At 47.0% G+C, this 19,822-nt stretch overlaps 1 long non-coding RNA gene across 2 annotated transcripts; it reads right to left on the minus strand.

Moving 5' to 3' along the window:
- Positions 1–6,373: 6,373 nt before the first annotated feature.
- LOC150053675 (uncharacterized) lies at positions 6,374–10,727 on the minus strand. 2 transcript variants are annotated; one of them, XR_016537878.1, is made up of 3 exons: positions 10,670–10,727; positions 9,747–10,307; positions 6,374–6,634 (listed from the first exon to the last, which is right to left on the minus strand). It is a non-coding gene; the product is annotated as an uncharacterized LOC150053675 (long non-coding RNA). The 2 variants fall into 2 exon arrangements; XR_016537879.1 differs by having other exon boundaries at positions 9,747–9,816; positions 10,670–10,716.
- Between the last annotated feature and the right edge of the window lie 9,095 nt (positions 10,728–19,822).

Consider the following 19,822-nt stretch of genomic DNA (forward strand, 5'->3'; position numbering starts at 1 on the left):
TCTAATAAACAAAATGTGCCTTTTTGGTTTAGATTAATCACGATGGCCTTGTTTACCCATTCTGGAACAGGGACAAGTTTTGAAATGCTAATAAATTAGGTCTCGTTTTTATCCCTCAACTTTGGAGAATGGCTCTTTCTAAACATAATACATGTGTTGGCACTCTGCCCGAGTTTTTCATTTTCATATACACTTTTTTTGAAAAAAGGAAGTCACACAGCAGTGAGCCTTCTATGGGGTGTTCCAGCAGAAGTAAACCTGAAGGTTACCAATCCAAACGCTGCCAGATAAAATTCCAGTTTCAACACAGCCCCAATTCACACTGATTTCAGCCCATAACCTTCCCCAAGCAAGGCAGCCAAAAGATTTAATAGTGTCACCAGCAGGGCACGTGTAAATAGCCATTTTTATTGGTCACTATTTTGGAAATGTCAAGAGAGCTGCAATACGGTTCTGGTTTGTAGTCAACATTCACTTTGCACCCTGAATTGGACCTTGGAAAAGTTAGGGTTTTTTGGTTGTTTTGTAGTTTGTGATATACTCTAATTCCATGTGGAAAAAGTATTTCTACCCACGAGCCTTTGCTGATATGGGATTTGGCGGTTTATTTCCTGGTGGTGGTGGCCACTCTGGAGCCTGTCCCGGCGGAATCCACAGGCCTGGCTTGCTGTGGGCCTCCTTACTGAGGGACCGCAGAAGTCTGCTCTCAGGGATGCATGGTCTGCAGAGAGGTAAGATTTGTGCTTGGAGGAGTTAGAAGTGCCTATTGCAGGCACAAGGCCCTGGTGTCCATTCACATGGAAACCCAGCACATGGGCCTGGAACAGGAGAGATTGGCTGACAGTCTAGACAGGGATGGCGTCAGCGCGGGCTAGCACCCAGGTTGAAGGGTTTGTTCCACAGAAAGGGCCAAGGCTCAAAAGTAGAGCTCCAAAGAACATTCTTGGCTGTTTTCTGAGGGAAAGCACTACTGCTAGGTGGAATCGTCAATCTTGAAGACTTGGTTGGCTCAGTTGAGGGATACTTTCTAGAAAGGCTGGGGTTTCTCTTCCTCATTCTGTCATCAAACAAGAACTCTTCAGAAATCCCAAGTGTGGATCCATTGGTGTGGGTTCCAGGCCTCTTAGAGCAGTGCAGCTCTGAGTGACAGAGCTTGGCCTCTCCGAGAGGTAAGGGTGAACATGGGGTCGAGGGAGGACCTATCATCCTGAACCCTGCTGGGTGCTAAGGCAGGCCCATACCCCACTCCAGATCAATGAGCAGAACATGAGTTTGGCAGTGTTGGGAATGGAACCATTTCTGCCCTCACTGCTGTTTCTCTGAGACACAATCACATTCATATGCTCCCATATCCTGGTACCTATGTGTATATGCTTTGAGATGGTGACAGCTGCATATGTGCCACCCAGCTGACCTGGGGGCTCTGTCTTCCCTCCCCTTCCCTCCTCTCTCTTCTTTCCTCTCTTCCCTTCTCCTCCCTTTTCCTCCTTTCTCCTCCTCTTCTTAATGGCTGCTATGAACAGTCAACCCTAATGTAGGTTTGGCTGCAGATGCAGAGTGAGGAAACCTTCTCCTCTTGCTCTCTAGCCCAGAACAATCACTTAAAGACCCTCAAATGCAAAACCAATCTAGAGGGGAAGCCTGAATTGTTTCAGGAAACTTGAGATGCATTTCCTCTTGCAGAGCCAGCTCTGAGTTTCCCTCTTTTCAGTTACTGATGACTTTCACAAATTTTAAACATCAAATTGAGAACAGCTGGTTTTCCACCAAGTGTTGGAATACAAAGAAAACACTTCCTTTGGTGCCATACACAAGTAGACAGGCAGCGTCTGAAGCTTGGGCACTGAAGAATGGTCTTGGGTGGCTCCAGTGACTGAAAACCTGGCCTGGCCCCGATCTGTTTGGAGTGGGCCTTGCCAGATTGGAATAACTCATGTGTGGGCCACTGTGAGCAGAAAGGGATTCATGAGAACTGCTGTTCTCTAGGAACTTGATGGGTTTCCTGTAATGTGTGGAACGCCAGAGCATAAAAATGGCACTAGAGGAAGGCATCACTTTGTCGCACCCGGGCTCTCAGGCAAGGAAGATCATTCAGACTCTCTTATCTAGGAGGGTAAAATAAAAGAGTCAGAGCTCCAGTGGCACTCACTCGTAAGCCTAGCTACTCAGGAGTCTGTGATCTGAGGATTATGGTTTGAAGCAAGTCTAGGAAGAAAAGTTTATGAGGCTTTTCCCTCTAGAGAAGTCTAGAAGTGGTTGTGTAGCAGAGCAAGTGGTAGAGCAGTAGACTTGAGAAAATAAGCCAAGCAAAAGGACAAGGCCCCAAGCTTAAGCTCTTGTTTTGGCACAAAAGAGGGAGACAGAGACACAAGGGAAAGGCAGACATAGACAGACAGACAGACAGACAGATGGGCGGACACACACGCACACACACACACACACACACACACACACACACTCTCTCTCTCTCCTCTTTTTAGAAATAGCTCTTTTAAAATGTCTGATACCCAAGTTCTTTATGGTCTTTCAGCTATTTGACTCTTCTATCCCTGCCATCTGAATCTGCTGTCTTAGTTTATTTCCTGAGTTAAAGAAGCAAGTGAAATCCTCCTAAGCAGAAAATACTTCAATTGGGGGGTGGGGACTCTGTGCTCTGAAATGCCCCCTTCTTCCTGCTGGGGAGGGTGCAGCTATTTCATTGCTTCTGTTTTTTATTAAAGTAAGAAAGTCAACCTGCAATCCCAAGCAAGAAAAGATTTCCCCCAAATACTATTTCTCAGCAGCACTTACATGTTAATATGCCAGATACCAGGGAGTAAGGATCACTGGAAACATGTTTATTAACACATTAAACTTTGCGTAAGGACCTAGGGCCAACCCTCCCATGGACAGCAGGGCCCAGGTTGCTAACTGAAGTCCACGTGGCTCAGGCTGGCCTAACCCGCAGAGCCACAGAGCAAGAGAAAGGGATAAATCACAAATTGGAAACCCTACAGAGGCATTTAAAGTGCCCCCTTTTTATCCAGAGTCAAGTGTTAACTTACAGAGCCTTGTAAATGTATGGGTTGAGGTGAGTCCAGAGCTCCTGGCTTTGGAGGTCCTTCCAGCCTGGGCAGGGTCATGCGGGGCTCAGTCCTGGGTGTCCAACCAGCCATAACCATAGGCAGAAGTGCCCAGTGAGGTGGGAAGAGTTAAGGCTGTAAGCTCAGAAAACTCACCCCAAGCCGCTGACATGGAAGGGTTGACCACAAGGATTCTGGGCACATCTAGTTGCCATAGATACAGAACTGGCTTCGCTGGGGCTAAATGACTTGATCCAAGCATCTTTGTTATCACCAGTGGGTGACCACTTTCTGCCCACTACCTTCTCAGATGATCTCCCTCTCCGCAGTTCAGGTCCGGAGATAGGACACCCTCTGACTGGTGAGTATGCACTCAGTAGATAGCAACCACACAAGGAATTCCTTCCACATAGCAATGTAGCATGGTAGCAGTGGTAGGCAGTCATCCCTCACTGTAGCACAGTTCACTCACTGCTGCTTCACAAAGAGCTCCCAGTATAGGGGAGGGATCACAATTTACTTTTTTTTAACCTGAGATACAGTGACGCTGTATACACTCTCCATGATCTAGTCAGGAGTTTGCTCATGTGCGCAGATGCGTGGTTGTATACACCAGATACCTTACAAATATGTATCACAGTTATCTGACATGTTATAAAAGCTATACCTTGATACATAGCCAAGAGAGGCACAGATGTGGGTGTATGTGCATATACGGGTGTGCATATCCGCATGCATATCCTTGTCTTACATATCGTAAGTAATGTGTGATCTATGTCTTGATATGTAACGCAGAGCATGTATGTATGTATGTACACAAAAGTATGCATATATACCCGGAATTTACCAGTGTGTGCTGACAACATTGTCACAGATGGTGAAGAAGGACAATAGGAGAGCTATACATACACATGTATCTATCTGCAGGGGCACACATGTGGTGTGCATTCACATACACACTTTCAGGGTGCAGTGCTGATGGGGTGCTGCCAGTCTCCCACCACTGAATCACAGCACCCTATATACTCCAAGAGCCACAGCTCTCCAAGGAATGCCAGTGTGAGACACTCTGACACACGATTGAGAGGCGATGCAGAGTGCATATACACGTACCCACAAGTACATATTTATAAAGTTATCATTAATAAATAATTAACATACCAATAATATATATAATTTATGTGTGTATAATTCTCATTAAAATGCAGGCACTAGAGGAATAAATTTTGAACCGAATTTCTAAGGCGAGAACTTGACATTATGCCTGAGAAAGGGAATTAATACTCTTTAAATGAGAATAGGACAGCGTACGTTCACACCACAGGGATCTGCAGGAAAATAGTTTCAATGTGAAAACAATTCTTATCAAAGTTGGATTTGGATGTGAGCCAAATAAGTGAGGCCAGAGAACTTTGGGGCCAGTGAAAACCCCGGGCTTAGCGGTGCAGAACACCCTGTTGGAATTGTAGCAGAGCCTGGCGGGCATCGGTGTTGTGCTGGTCACTGCTAAAAGCTTACCTGATTAGATCACAGAAAACTAACAACTCAGATCTTGTCCATCTTGCCTGCTCTTGGATCTAGTTTTATGCAGTAGAGGCACCATACAAGATGGGCTGAACTAGCTACTAGCATAAATGTGCTTTGTAGTATGATCCATTTCCCTCTCCACCAACAGCCTTTGGCCATGACTCACTCTCCATCTCCACCGTCTCCTGAGGGCAGGAATGTGGCATGCAGAACCACGGAAGGCAGAGCCTTAGATTGGCTTTTTATTTTCAGACTAGAGATTTACATCCTTCCAAGTGTGCATACGGATAATTTGTTCTTTATGACCACCAAATATTATTCCGTCTGTGTAGACATGCAACAGTGTAGTCAGTCAACCACTGAAGAACATTTGTTTTTGTTTGTTTCCACCTTAGATTTGTTATAAACAAAGCTACTGGGGCTATTTATTCACATTTGAATGTTTGCACCTTATCTTTTCATTTATCCAGGTCATGGGACTAGCAACGAAGAACATGATTAAGAAACTTTCCCTTTGCCTCCTTGAAAGTGTTTGGAATTGGCATCGTTTACAAAATTTATCCATTTTAATAGACATATAATAATGTCCCGTTGTGATTCTGTTTTTCTCTAATGGGAGATGATTTGGGGCTTTTCTGTTTTTCACTGATGGGGATTAGAATCACATCTACTAGGAATGTTCTGCACTACTTACTCTCCCCCAGACTTTGGATTTTCTGGTTCGGTTAATGAATTATTATTATTATTATTATTATTATTATTATTGTTATTTGTCAGCCGTGGGGCTTGAACTCTGGCCCTGGGTATTGTTAATGTGTTTTTGAGAAGGGGTCTTGAACTGATGATTTCCTGCCTCAGCCTCCTGAATGCAGTATCACCAGAGTACACAACCACACCTGGCTTGTGTTGCACACACACATTTTATAATCATAACCACATCCATAACCTCCCTGACCATCAGTCTGACTTTTGTCTACTTTCCCATTGAATTGTTTGCATTCTTTTGGTTGAATTTTGAGAAGGTTTTATATGAGTCTTTCGTCGGATACACAGTTGGCAAAAATTCCAAATATTTACATGGATAGGCATTGTGGAATATGCTAAAATGGTGGAGTGCTTGCTTAGCATGCAGTAGGTCCTGGGTCCAGGTTCATACACATATGAGAAAGGATGAAAGGGAGAAAGAGAAAAGGAATCATTCATGGACCATGCTTTTCCTACAGGATCTAACAAGGCTCCTTCCAGTGCCCTTTGGCTTGTTTCTTGTTCCCTTTGCCCCTTTTTAGCCTTTGTCAGTCTGGATTGTAAACGTTTCATCTCAAAATATAGAGAAAGGACAAGGAAGAGCTGGCCCTCCTCAGCGTTGTTTTTGAAGTTCAGTTTCCTAGCCGGCCACCATTTTGCACCACGCCGTCTTGGTTTTCTGTATCCAAGTACCTGCAGTTTCTCGTTGTGGGGATGGGTCTTAGGGCAGGAGGCGTCCATCCCAGCTTGTCTGTAGCCCATGGTTGGTTTATGGTGTTTTGATCTTGCCATTGCATCTGTATGGTTTCCATTATGGAGACATTTTCATAACCATTAGGGAAATTTTTAAAAACAGAATCATGTCAGCATGAGATTCTGCAAATCAATGCAAAACATAGACCGAAACATTTGAAATATGTGGCTGCTTTATAACAATTTAGACAAGGGGTTGTTTTTACCTATTTCGAGATCAGTTCTGTCCCATGCCAATTTGGCAATTAAGCTTTGATTTATAGATCAGTATTTTGTTCACACACCTCCTAAAAATTTTAGCCTTTATACTAACTTATACTTGTACGTTTTAGCCCCAATGATTCCCAGATCATTTTTACAAGTTGGGAATCTTCAAGAAATCTGATTCTGTGTCTTAGGGTGATCTTTCAGCTGTAGTAACCTTTATTTTATGCAGACAAGCTTCTGTCATAATAGTCATTGTGGATTTCATTGGGTGACTCATGGTTCTCAGCACCATCAATTTCCAGGGTGGCTTCATTGTTTGGTACTGGTCAGCCTTGCTTTCCCTGCATACACAGAAGAAACCAAACTGTGTCGGTAGCCATAGCCCAGTGTCTTTCCCTTCCCTGCGCTCTGCAGACATTAGCCCAGACTTAAGAAGATTCTCCCACGTCTTAGTGTGGAGCAAGTTAGCATTGGAGCCTGCCTCCTCTGATTCAAGGCGGAAGAGTGATGGTGGTCTTTAGCTCCACCTAGGAGTCTGGTCAGAATGTGCCTGCCCATTTACTCAGCCAAAGGAGCCTGGGGACTGGTGTGGTGGAGACACCCAGAGAGCGGGCAGGCGTTGTTCACTCCACCCATCCTATCAGCCTTCCACTCTACACAGGTGCACCCACCTGCTTCCGTTCCCTCCTCACGGAGCCTTAGGCCAGTGGGCAAACCATCTGTGATGGCACAGACTTGGGGGAGTGAGCTGTGGAGACAGGTGGACGTCCCTGGGCTCCCCCTGAGAGGGTACCGCAACGGCTGGCAGCAGAGCCAGCTGGCTGGGCCTATGGGCTGAGGGTGGACTCCTTCAGCGGGCGCTCAGGGTCGAGGGCACGCTCCCAGGATGGCAAGGAAGACAACAGCATCCTGCAGGACAGGGGCACGGCCTGCATCCTGCAGGATTCCTGAGGACACAGTTCTTTCTGAAGCTGCACTACAGCCTTGCTCTGGGCTGTGCATATCCTCTCATCAGAACCTCTCCCTATCACCCTGGGCCTCTGTCTGCCGGGCTGTCTATGTGGTCTTCCTCAGCTTCTCAGAGCCACGTCCCCTCCTGACTGCGTGACTCCACATTTTCCGACTTGTCTTCTTCCTACCGGTGCTCTTCCTGAGTCTCCCTTCCTGCTTTACCGCATGGAGAGAGTCCCACACACAAATCAGAATAGGTGACTGCCACAGCTACAGCTCGGTCATCCTCGGCCGCCCCACTGCTAGCAAGCAAGCTGAGACGGCTGGTGCTCAGAGGCCCCCGGGGCCCTGGTGTCCACCCCTTTGTGTCACCATCACATAATGATGCCCGTGGACTTGACGGGGTCCTGGCACTCTCCCTACCAGAGGCCTGCAGGGCCCTGGAGAGGCTGACAACTCCAGCTCCTGCACTCCGCACCCCTGCCCCTCCACAGGTCCTGCTGGGCTTCCCGCGTGGGGACATGAGGACCCTGGCTGAGGATTCAGGGAGGAAAGCAGAAGACTGCTTGTGCAAGGGGAGGTGTGCAGACATGGAGCACGTGTGCTCCTGACGCCCATGAGGGGACATCCAGGGGATGTCATGATGTGACAACGTGGGAGAGGGCAGAAAGCCTCCCACACGTGGACACCACCCGTGGTACTTCCACCTCTACCTCCTTATCTGAGAAATGGGAATAATAACTCATGCCTGCCGGCCAGCCTGCCTTCCTGGATGCAAGAGAATCAAATACAAGCAGCTGTAAAAATATCAAGTGTTGTGATTGCATTCACCACTTCTTCAGGGAATGGGGCCAGAGTTGAGGGGCAGGCCAGACCCCCCTCGGCGCAGACTTTACAGTTGGAACTGAAGACACCTTACACCTCAAACTCTGCGCATGGAGGAAATGTCTTTTCAAGATGGTGTACAAAGTGGTGGGCCTGGCGCCTGCCTTGTGACCCCCAGGCCTGTGGCTAGAAGACTCGGGGATGGCCAGCAGCGATAGCAGCCTGGTGCAAGGACAGATGTGATATCACCTGACTGTGACTGTCCCCAACAATCACCAAAGGTATTTTGGGCCCAAGCTTTCCAGACATACCGTGCTTCTGCTCTGTGGGTAACTCTGAGCCCTGTGCTTCCTGGTTGACTGTGCTAAGGACGAGGACCAGACTGGGCCCTGCCCAGTCAGAGTCCAGCTACTCAGGGAGGCTCTGAAAGAAACCCTCCCCGGGAAGGCGGAGGGGGCCACGCCAGCCAGCCCTGCTGCTCCACCATGTCCTAGCCTGCTGGCGTGAATTGGAGGGGACCCCTTCGCACTTTCCAGTGCAGAATGCTGACTTGCTGCCCAAGCCTGCAGGGCATTTCTCAACCACATTTAACAGCAGGAAGGGAGCTTCATCCTGATGACTTCCGGTTCCAGATTGGGTCCCTCCTCTAGGGACGTTCATGACCTAGGGAGGAGCTGCCAAGGGAGGGGCGTGGTTTCATGGGCAGCAGCTTGGAGGGCAGTGCAGATGACCTTGGACTGGTCTGTGGTGGCTCCTGATGCTGCAGGAAATTTGCCACCATGGTGCCGACCTTGGGATGCCTCCTTGGTGCCAAAAGCGCCTTCCCTGGCCCACACTGGGCTCCACCCCTGCAGTTTTCTCCTCACTTTCCCTTCCCTGAAGATGGAGAGGACAAACCAGGTCACAACAGCAGGTTCAGGAACAGACATCATTAAACATTCAATTGTCTTAGCCCCAAATGATATGCCACCAATTTTTTTTTGCTTAAAATCATTTTGCACTGTATTATAAAACAGAAACAAACAAAAAAAAGGAAAAAAATCCCACAAAACCAAGCTTTAAACTCATCTCCGTCAATTGCTCCTGGCAGACGCCTGTATTTTAATCCAGTATGGTATGGAGGGTCTGAATTCTAAATTGGTTTGTAGCCGGCTATATTTATAAATCAATTTTAAAATGCAAATGCATTGTTTCCAAATATGAATGAACTAGTTAGAGCCTGCAAATCAGAAACAAAACCTAAATAGACTGAGACACTCATTGTATAGTCTGGCACGGCCACAATATGAGTTAACTTTAAATTCAAGGGAGATTAGCTCAGATTAGTATGGTCTAGTATATGCAAATTCAGCATGCTCTTACTTTGCTTTCAGTTCTGCTGCCTTCACCGCTTCTGCCCTTCCAGCCCCTCCCAGCCGTTCCCTCGTTTGCATCGCATTAAGTCTTTTAAAGTCTATTCAAGGAGAAATGGCATTTTGTGCACAAACAGCAGCCTGTAAAGTTTAGGGGTGCACAGGCTGGGGAGAGGAAGAGAAGGGCCCACCGCCAGATACCCAGGGTGTTCCTTCTCAGTTTACACCCCCCCTCCTCCCAGCAGGCTTTGCGGGAAGAGCTGCCTGCCTGTTGTCCCCCTGTCTCTCCGGATGCTTTCCCTGCCCCATTCTGCCACCCACTGACCTTGTGTGCCCTCTCCTGCCTTCGGGGGGAACTCCAGACTTTCTCCTCAAATTCCACCAATCCAGAGCCCCTGTTGAAAGTTTAACACACGTTTATGCCTCCTTAGAACCATGCGATGATTGTTTTCTAGGAGTCTCCCTCCAAACTCGAGCTCAGGTCTGCAGGCTGCTCTCGGCAATGGAATGGGATGGGAAGTTTCCTCCTCTCAAAAGGAGTACAGGATCAGCCAGAGATTGGAGGGGCAGAGGCAGAGGCGTGGCATGGAGTGCCCGCACACATGTCTGTCTTCCCAGCTCACTGACATTGAAGTTCTGTGACCCTCTGTCTCCTCTTCCATGCCAGGAAAGTAGGCATAGCCGCCAACCTGCTCTCAAGCTAGTTGAAAAGACTGAACTTGTATCATTCCTTCTTCAAGCATTGTGAGAAACAAGAACCTCAGGGACTGATCCCTTGTGAAGGTGGCAGATGCAACAGCTCTGTCCTGTTGGTGTTGGGCATTCCTACAGGCTCTTCCTGCAGCCATGGGACTGCCATGCTGACCTCACAGGGCCTTTCAGCTTCCTGTGGGGCAAGAGAAGACCTTCAACTGGCCACAGCTAAACAGAGTCACCTTGTCAGCAGCACCCTAATATCCTGGAACTGGAGGGACATCTGGGGTTAGCCAGCCCCAAAGCTCCCCTTTCTACAAGCTACCCCAAAGACAGGTGTGCCCAAGGCCATGCATCAGCAAAGTGGTAGGCGCCATTTTGTGGCAGTGTTCCAGCTCTAGAGTTCTCTGATTGACACATGGCAAGCATAGATGCATGAGTTGAGTTCTGCCACCTGCCCAGGAGTGGGCTGAGGGCAATGTACCCCTTCCTTTGCTCTGTTTTAGCCCTGCTGTCACCTTGTGGGGGTGAGCCAATATCCTGGCAGCATCCTACCTTCTGCCCAGCTGGCGGGACCCTTCCATGTTCAGCTTAGAGCATCCCTGGCAACTGGAGGACAGGAAGTGAGCTGGAGAATTCCAAGGGAGGGGTTGCCATGGTAACAGCAACCTCATAGAAGGTTTCAGAACTTTTGCCTCCTCTTCCTAGTGCTGTGGAAATTGAGAAAGTGCAAAGCACACAGGCAGGCGCTAATTATCTGACCTGGATTTGGTGGGCAGAAGAAAGACGAGCTCGATGCAGTGTGGCAGGCATTGCTCATCGGCACAGATCCAAATTACTTTCTGGAAGTGAATTCTTACCATATCATTATAGTTGTCTGTCAGGGGAGACAGCAGAGATCAAGCACAGGGTCATTTCCCTTGCCTGCAAAAGGTGGCCTTGTGCCTTAGAGAGCATGGTCTGGTTTTAGGGAATTGTCTTTGGGCCAGATGGCAGAAATGGTTTCATGGAGCATGGTGTATCTATCAATAAACTGTTCCTGGAGCCACAGAGCCTACCACAGCCTCAGGCTCCTGAGCTCTTGACCCTGGGCCTTAGATGCTTGCATGTCTAGGGTGGGCAAGGCTAGTGGATTTCCTATCAGTAGACAAGAGACCATCTGTCCACTGGAATGCAGCTTCCGAATTGATGAAGGGATTTTTGCTTTTTATAAGAGAATAAAAACATTTATTATCTGACTCATAAGCTCAGAATCCAATGTTTGATTCTTTTTATTATTATTCTTATCATTGGTGTTATTAAATAGGGACTACAATTCTGTAAGTCAGGTTATGAGTACGATGCTTCTGGGTCAATATCACCCTTTCTTTTTATTCCTCTGTTTCCCCATCCTGTCCCTACCTTCAAGTTGAACAGTTCATTTTTTTCATAATCTAGATACGATGTTATGACTATATTTGCTCACACGTCCTCTCCACGGATGGACTTTGGAAAGCTGCAAAGAGATGCTGTCTGAATTCTCTCCTGGAAAGCACGTGTATGAACACAAGCTGTTTTTCATCCATCCACATGCAGCCCATGTGGGGCAACGGCCCCTGCCTGATAGCCAAAGAAAAATGACATTGGCAGACACTGCACCAGAGATTTCTCACACAGCCTCAGGAGTGTGGGGACCGCGGAAGAGCAGTCCCGGACTGGACACTTGACCTCAGTTCCCTTATCTACCGAATGAAAACAGTACTACCATCCTCTTGACAGAAGCTTACATGTCTTAAAGGTGATTGTGGAAAACAAGCAGCCTGTGTGACCCATGCCTTAGTGCAATCATTGATCTTCAAGGGCCACGCTTCTGCTGAGTGGAGACACAGTCTGTGATGGCCTCTATACATTCAGGCTGCACCCTGGAAATACTGCAGCGCTAGTTCTCTGTGAGGTGCCAACAAGGCAGTCAGCTAGAATCAGGTGCTGGATGTCACCAAGCTCCTGCTCTTGCTAGAGGTGTGCCAGACCTTCTTCCATCTTGGTCCTCAAACTTGTCCTCATCGTCTCATGGTTTCATCTCCCAGGAGGACACTAGATTCACTGGAAGCGCAGTTATCATTGGAATGTCTCTTTTGCTCCTTTTTGCGGTTGTTCAAGAGACCCAGCTCTCCTGCCCCTCTCCAGCCCCTTGGCTTCCTGCTCCAGAGACATCTTTGGTGATTGTGGCAGACACATCCAGGCAATAATGCCTTGAACTTCAGATGCTAGGAACTGCCTCCCTCCAGTGATAAGGTCTGGAGTATGTGTGTTGGTTCTAATGCCTTGCAACATTTGCCTCTTTGCCTCTCCCTGTCGTACACATGTCTACTGATGGCCGTGTGGCTTGGAGATAGATGCCACGCAGGGCGTCTATCTCCTCTTGATTTTGCACCCTGCGTCGGCTATTCAAGGTTTGCACGCCTCACTCTCCCTAGCTAGTGATTCTTCTCTTCCATGAGCCTCTGAGGCTCACACTTGCTTCTGTCTTTTCTAGGGAATCCAGGGTAAATTAAGAGCCTGAAAGTAATGAATGAGGGTGAATGAGGGGTGAATGAGGCAGGCGGACAAGCAAAGCTCATAGGCCTGGAGTGCCAGCACCCTGGATGGCAGGCTTTCTTAAATAATGTCAGCTGGATATGTATTAGAGAAGTCAAAGGACAGCTCAACCTCAAAGGCTGTCGGGAAGTAAAGGGGAAGGAAGATCTGGCTTCTGGTGTCATGACCAGTGATTGTTGGGACTGAGCAGTCGGATGAAGCCCTGGCTGCCAGCTGTCTCTCGAGGGGGCAGGGCCTGCACTCCTCGGCAGGCATGAGCAAGGCAGTCCCCACTTCTCAAGCAGAAATGGGGAGCCAGGGCCTACCAGGGCGTTCCTCAGACATGTTCATGTCCATCATGGATGAGGAAAGGAGGCTTGTAGGAGAATCTGGGAACCTTTCCCAAGAGGCTCTGCGGTCGCCATGGTTGATACTGATGCAAACACTGCCTGGCCACCACCAAGGCAGGCGCCCCCTGAGAGACGATTCCTGCTTTACCAGTAGCGCCACTGTGCAGACCCAACGAATCGCAAGGTAGAAATGCCACCAGCATAAGGTCTTAACCTTTCACGTTGACATTAAATTGGAAGAAACAGCTCATGCTAGAAATAATTACTATGGATAATGAATACGATTAAGCATAAAAAGAATCTTTATAACATCGGTACCATTTGTGCGCTTAGAAACTGGCTCATATTTTCCCCCCTCACAGATGTTACAATAATGGTGTCAACACTTTTATTTCTTTGTCCATAAGCTGAAAATTATGGCTGTTTCATACATTGCCAGCGTGCGGGGAGGCCCAGCTGCAGAGCACATGAGTTCAGAGCCTCCGCTTTCATGATGACTTCAGCTTCCTGTGCTGAATGGGAACCCAGGCGAGGAAGTACTTGTAAAACTGGTCTTGAAGAGCGAAGCTCTGAAGAAGGGCTGCTGTGTCAAACATCTGCTCCATCCATTACCCTCGAGTGGGAGCCGGGAAGGTACAGTGGGGCAGAAAGCATCCATAAATTAAAACTCGTCCTGCCAGCACCCTCTCCAAGGGTATGCCAACTGGAATCGTGAAAAAGAGGCTGGAGAAGAAAAGCAAGACTTTTTGCCCTCCCCCCCCCTTTTTTTTGGCTAGGGCTGGTTAGGGCAACGATAGATCAAATTCTGGTTTTCTTTGTCAGGGTATCAGGTACGTTCAGTAACGGATGTGTGCATAGCAGGGAATCCTTCTGGAAGCCACATGCTTTAAACATTTTTTGAGTGATGCATTCTTTATTAAAATAATAGAAGACTGAAAGGAGATAAAGTGTCACGATAGTTAACTGCATAATGTGTAAATGGCGTAAGTACTCAGATATTCACTTGTCATGACATCCGCAACAATTCACAACAGAACAACGGGATGGAGTCTAGAAATGTCCCAGAGGTTACAGTTCCAGAGTGAAATGAGTGAGGGATTTAGGTGGAAGACGTGTCCACCCCTCTCCCACGGGCCAGCGTGCTGCCACAACTGATCTAAAGCCAGATGCATGCCTGTGGCAAGCTGAGGAGTCAGGACACTGCAATGGGATAGTCCACCATGGACTCCCCTGCCCCCTGCACCTCACCTGTTGAAGACTGCCAGGGCTCATACTCTTTGAACCAGAGGCAGGTGTCTGAGTAGACCAGCTACAGGTGGGCCCAGGGACAGGAAGACCCTGCAAAGCTATGTGCACATCAAGAGCAGTATGGCCTGCAGTGGGGACTCTAGGATTGGGGATCGTATCTGGGCTCCACTGTGCCCTGTGGTGCTTGCTGGTCTATCTACCAAGAGCTGGAAGGACACATGAGCTCTCCCAGGTGATGTTTTCAGTGCTCTGAGTCCGCATTGCTCTCCAACCACGATCCTTGAAAAGTAACTCTATGTCTCTTTTAGATTCCATCTTCCATAAACAAGTGATGGGGATGTGAAAGCAGTTTTTATACCTCATGTTCTCCCGCGTAAAACATGAGTTGTATAATGTGGATTGACAAAGACCAAATTCAATGATTGCATCATCTTAAAAAATTCAGTTAGTAATCCATGACGATAGGCATATTCCTATTATGCGAAATGATTACAAGCAGATGGTGACACCAACTTAGCAGTCACTGTTCTCCCTCCATCCTTAAGGCCATGTACAGTTTCAGGAAAGGCTGAAGAGTAGATTTTAACCTGATTTTTCCCTTTGAAATAACCACCATCAACCTCCTTCTTCGTTGAGGCCCCGAGAGCCGGCTTTGTAAGTGTGGTGGTGTATGCCTTGCCGCCAGTTTATCCACTTAGAACACGTATCTTCCTCATTTCTAAGTGCCTGCCAAGCCAAGTGAGAGTTCAGTACTTAACCTGGCTTCCAAGTCATTGCAGTAGGAACCCATCTCAGATGACGTTCGCTCATTCAGGCCAGCTTGGGTTTAAAAATCTCACCTCTACTGTCCACCAGCAGATTTCATAGTCAAAGAAGACAGCCCCATGCCTTACATTCTTCATTCCTGTCCTGGGAGTGATTGTGCCTCGGGATGTGCTGGGAAGATGGACCCAAGCGATCCAGCAGCACAGTGACTGAACCCAGGGGAGGTACACGCCAAGTAATTCTGCTGTGCATCATTGTTCGTGACGTGCTAGTCATACGATAATAAAGATGCGTTGCCTGATGTCCCCCCACTCTCCTTCCTCCTTCTGTCTGTTTCTCATTCACCTGTCTTGGTGTATTCCTAGATGATCCAATTTGTCTTAATTACAAGAAGACAACGCTGGAGTTTGACCTGGGAGGGTGGTGAGTGGCCCGGAAGCTTCTGTTTCAGTTGCGGTTGTGTATTAGTAATCAGCTCTCCAAAGTGATGCACAGTGGAGTCTCCTCCATCCAGCTACCCAGGTGTGGGTCCAGAATCAGGACGATCCATACAGCATGCAAGGGTGCACGTACACACACACACACACACACAGGAGTCCCACAGGATATCTGAGTGTCCCACTCTGGGACTGTGTGCTATTGAAGAGCAGATACATGAGTACTTTCTAGAACTTTTGAAGAATAACGATCTCTCAGTAAAAGTAGGAACTTACTTATTGCTCCTTTTGGCTTCCATCTATTTTGATTTGCGTATTGGAGTTTTGTTATGCACACACAGATGTAGTAGATTCTGTCTATCTGATGAGGAAATCTCATCACTAAGATCATTGTTACCTTTGTCCCTGATGTTATTCTGTACCAAATTTTACCCTATATTCATACAGCTACACTAGTTTTTTTTAAAATAGGAAAAGTGTTTCTTGATATATCTTTTCATAATGATTTTTACTTTTAACCTGTATATCTTATTTAAAATCAGTTTTTGTGGATAATATCTGAGTTTTGCTTTTTATACAATCTGACAATCTCTGCCTTTAATTTGGCCCACTTATATTTAATGTAATTGCTAATACGTTGACAGATATTAGATCTCTCTAAGTCACAACTTGTTTTTTTTTTTACCTTGTTTCTTGTCTTCTTTTGGATTAGTTTTTATAATTATGTTTTATCTCAATGACTGTCTTGTTTATGCCACTTCTATTTTTACAGTTTGAAATATCTTTTTGTTGTTGTTATTGTTTTGTTTTCCAGTCCTGGGGCTTGAACTCAGGGCCTGAGCACTGTCCTTGTGCTTTCTCAAGGTTAGAGCTCTACCACTTGAGTCACAGTACCACTCCTGGCTTTTTCTATGTATGTGGTACCAAGGAATCCAACCTGGGACTTCATGCATGCTAGGCAAGCACTCTACCACTAAGCCTAACTCCTGGTCCCACAGCTTGCCATATCTTTTAACTTAACTATGTCTCTTTCAAACACTATTATTTCATTCTGTATGTCATAAAATGACCTTTTGATAGCACACTTCCAGCTCCCATCTTTCACTACTGTTGTTTGTCACTACTCTTTTTGTCACACATTTTATTTTATACATTGTAAACCTAAATATTTACTTTAGATATCCTCCTTCTCTCCCTCCCACTCTCCCTCCCTCCCTCCCTTCTTTCCTTCCTTCCTTCTGCTTGCTTGTCTGCCTTTCTCTTTTCAGGGGGCGGGGCGGGGGGACAGTATATGAGGTTTGAACTTAGGGACTTTGTGCTTTCTAGACTGATGCTCTATCACTTGAGCCATGTCCCCACGCCTTTTTTGCTTTAGTTGTTTTATTCTGGTGACGTTTCCTGTTTCCCACTAAACTTTTTAGCATGTTAGTTTTGTTATTTTTGAATACAGTTATCTGGAGCCTGTTTGTTGTTAGTTCCAGTGTCAGTGTGCTCTCCAAGTCTGTTGTGACGACTTTCATGCTCTTGAAGACCCCTCCACACACATGTACTTCTTTGTCTTGTTTTAAAGTTTTGTTCAAGCACAGAATATTAAGTATAAAGGAGTAAACATGGAGGAAGAGTTTTGAGCTATTGATGGGCCTGCTTTGTGTCATCTTAGCCAATTTATTTCATGATGGGATGCTGAAACAAACTGAGTCTTGGTGCTCTGCTCAGAAGCCCCAGGAGTGGCTCCCTGCTGTTGTGCCTGGCTGTCCGAGTGTTTCTAGATTCTAGTGCTTCTGTTCCATCATCATCTTTAAGCATCCACTGCTTGCCTGCCCAACTAGTTCTCTCTGAGACTGGCACTTCCTCAACATGAAGACAGCTCCTATGCAACATATACTCAGTGGTTCTCAGCTTTTGGGGCTTATCCTCGGCCTAGAGCTGGCCCAACATGTCTGCACTTCAGGAGAGTTTTCTGAGTGTTACTGACCCTCCATGATGCAGGCAGATCTGTGGTGCATGTCTAAAAGTGTCTATGGTGGAGAAGTCGCAGGCTGTCCTCTGGGGCTGGAATTCCAGCCTGGGGTCTGGGGAAGGGGCTACCTTCTTGTCCTTCTTTAGAAGGTGATACATTTTTATTCCTCTTCTCATGGGAGACAGTGGGTCTTCACCAGTGTCCTGCAGCTCATGTAGGAGTTTCCTGTCTCTTCTACAATGGTTTAAAACTTGTCACCACTAACATGAGGGAACATTGTAGAAAGCAGGGTGTGTACTTGTGTTTCAGTGAGATGATTGTATTATCCCCACTGCATCTAGTGTTTCCTGTGGAAGAAAGCCCATGAGTGACTGTGGATGGCTTTATGTCAGGGGAAGGCAGGGATTCAGTGAAAGCGTAGAATAAGTGGTTGTGAACTGTGTCTTTCCTCTCACTTGCTCTGCTGATGTCTCTTCCCTATGCTCTGTCAGAGCAGCATCCTGGCCCAGCAGTGTCTCCAGTAGTCTGGGGTCATCAGGAAGTCAGATTGCCTGGGAGTCTGGAGTCTTGTCTCAGGGAATGGGAGGTCTGCAGTTGCAGCATCTTTCCCAGATGGTTAGGGTGGGAGTGAGCTGTGTAGAAGCCCATGTCCTAAGGAGAAGCTGAAGCTGGGAGAGGGAGTTCATCTCAGCTCCATAGTCGGGGACCAGTGGCCATGGATGGATGAAGCTTCCAGGCCACATGTTCAGCAGCCATTTCTCCCCATCTGTTCTGTCTCCCAGCACAGCCCTCCAGGATCCTTCTGTCACACAGCTCTCTCCCACAGGACTTCTCTGGAGGTGAGGCCACCAGGCCAGCGGCTATCCCCATGAGGGAGCTCGTCAAACTTTAGAGAGCGCAGATGATATACCCCAAACTTCCCCAATTTTCTTGTTGCTATTGTTGATTGGTGATACTTGTCCTTTCAGCACTTCCGGGGACCAAATCTTTGTCTTGGTTTGTGGGGAGCACAGGGTTGTTTCATGAGAAGTAATAGGTTTGTTCAACTGACACCAGGTAGTTTTTCATGATGATATTATCTCGGAAAATTAATGAATAGCATTGTGCTGTAGTTGTTGGATAAGTCTTTACAGATGATTCATATCTCCATCTCTGAAAGCGTTAGGTTACTTAGAAGACTGTTGGACTCCCTGTCCTTACTATTTGTGTAACTTCTGTGCTTTCTGCCTCTTGCAGTATTTCCTGTCTGCATGACAGGAAAGACAGGAGGAGAGAAATTCTAATTAAAACTTCAAGGAGAAAACAGAGGATTAGGGGTTTCACTCAGACTGGAGGAAGCGTCTACCAGACGCCCATATACTGTATCATTAATTTTGTTCTTTAGGGAATTTCACTGTATCTAGTTGGTTTTATAAGAAGTGAGATGCTTATTAGAAATTTGAAGTTTGGGGGTAGGTTAATATGCATGTATAAAGATTTGATAACCTACATACACCAGTCAATCTTATGTGCATGGAATATTTTCTCTGTGTATGCATGTACTCACATGCACACACATATATATTTAGTGTGACAACCGAGTACTTAGTCATTTTAATGGTGAAACGAGTTTTGAAAGGGTTCCCTGAAGATATTAATGACAATGACAACACAGGCATCTGACTTAGTCTGGAGTAGAAGCAGGAAGCTTCAGTGCACCAAGGTGTCTGGTGTGAGTGCCCCTCAGACCCCATTGTCCCCACTCCCTGCTCTAGTTCACTGGCCCTTCTGCCCTCGAATCCCCGCTGGGACCTGGGGGACACCTGTGCTCTTGTGTTCCTCCTTCTTCTGCAGCATCTCTCCTCTCCAGCTCCGTGATCTCGCTGCTAAAGTTCTCCCATGGACATGTCTAATCTGAATTATCTCCGTGGTCTTTTGGTTCTTCTGTATTCTTTCATCTCAGATTCATTCAAATTCTTTGTCAGTCATTATTAAAATGTATGCTCACAAGCCAGATCGGGTCATATCATCTTATTGGTTTCTTTGTTACTGTCCCTCAAGCCAATTACTTCTCTTGGGGTACATGGCCTCCATATCATGGCCTGAGCACACCCCCAAGTTTTCTCTCACTAGGACACCCAGCCCCTCATTCTTGGCTGAGCTGTGGGTGTGAGGATTTTGGGTCTGCTCACTTGGTCCAGCTGCTGTCCTCCTTGCACCTCTGATCTTTCTGTGGAACGGCTATGGCGAAGGGTGATAAGCTCATGATTTGCTTCCTATGAAAACTCCTTCCTTTTTTCTCATTTCACTCACATCTCCTCTCCCCAAAACCAACTCCTGTGAGGTGTCACTGTCATCAGACACTTGCTTAATCAGCGGCTCAGAATGCGTTGCACTGTTGCCCTGGAGCTCC

This window comes from Megascapheus bottae, chromosome 15, assembly GCF_031878675.1.
Source record: "Megascapheus bottae isolate mThoBot1 chromosome 15, mThoBot2.hap1, whole genome shotgun sequence".
Taxonomy (NCBI): domain Eukaryota; kingdom Metazoa; phylum Chordata; class Mammalia; order Rodentia; family Geomyidae; genus Megascapheus; species Megascapheus bottae.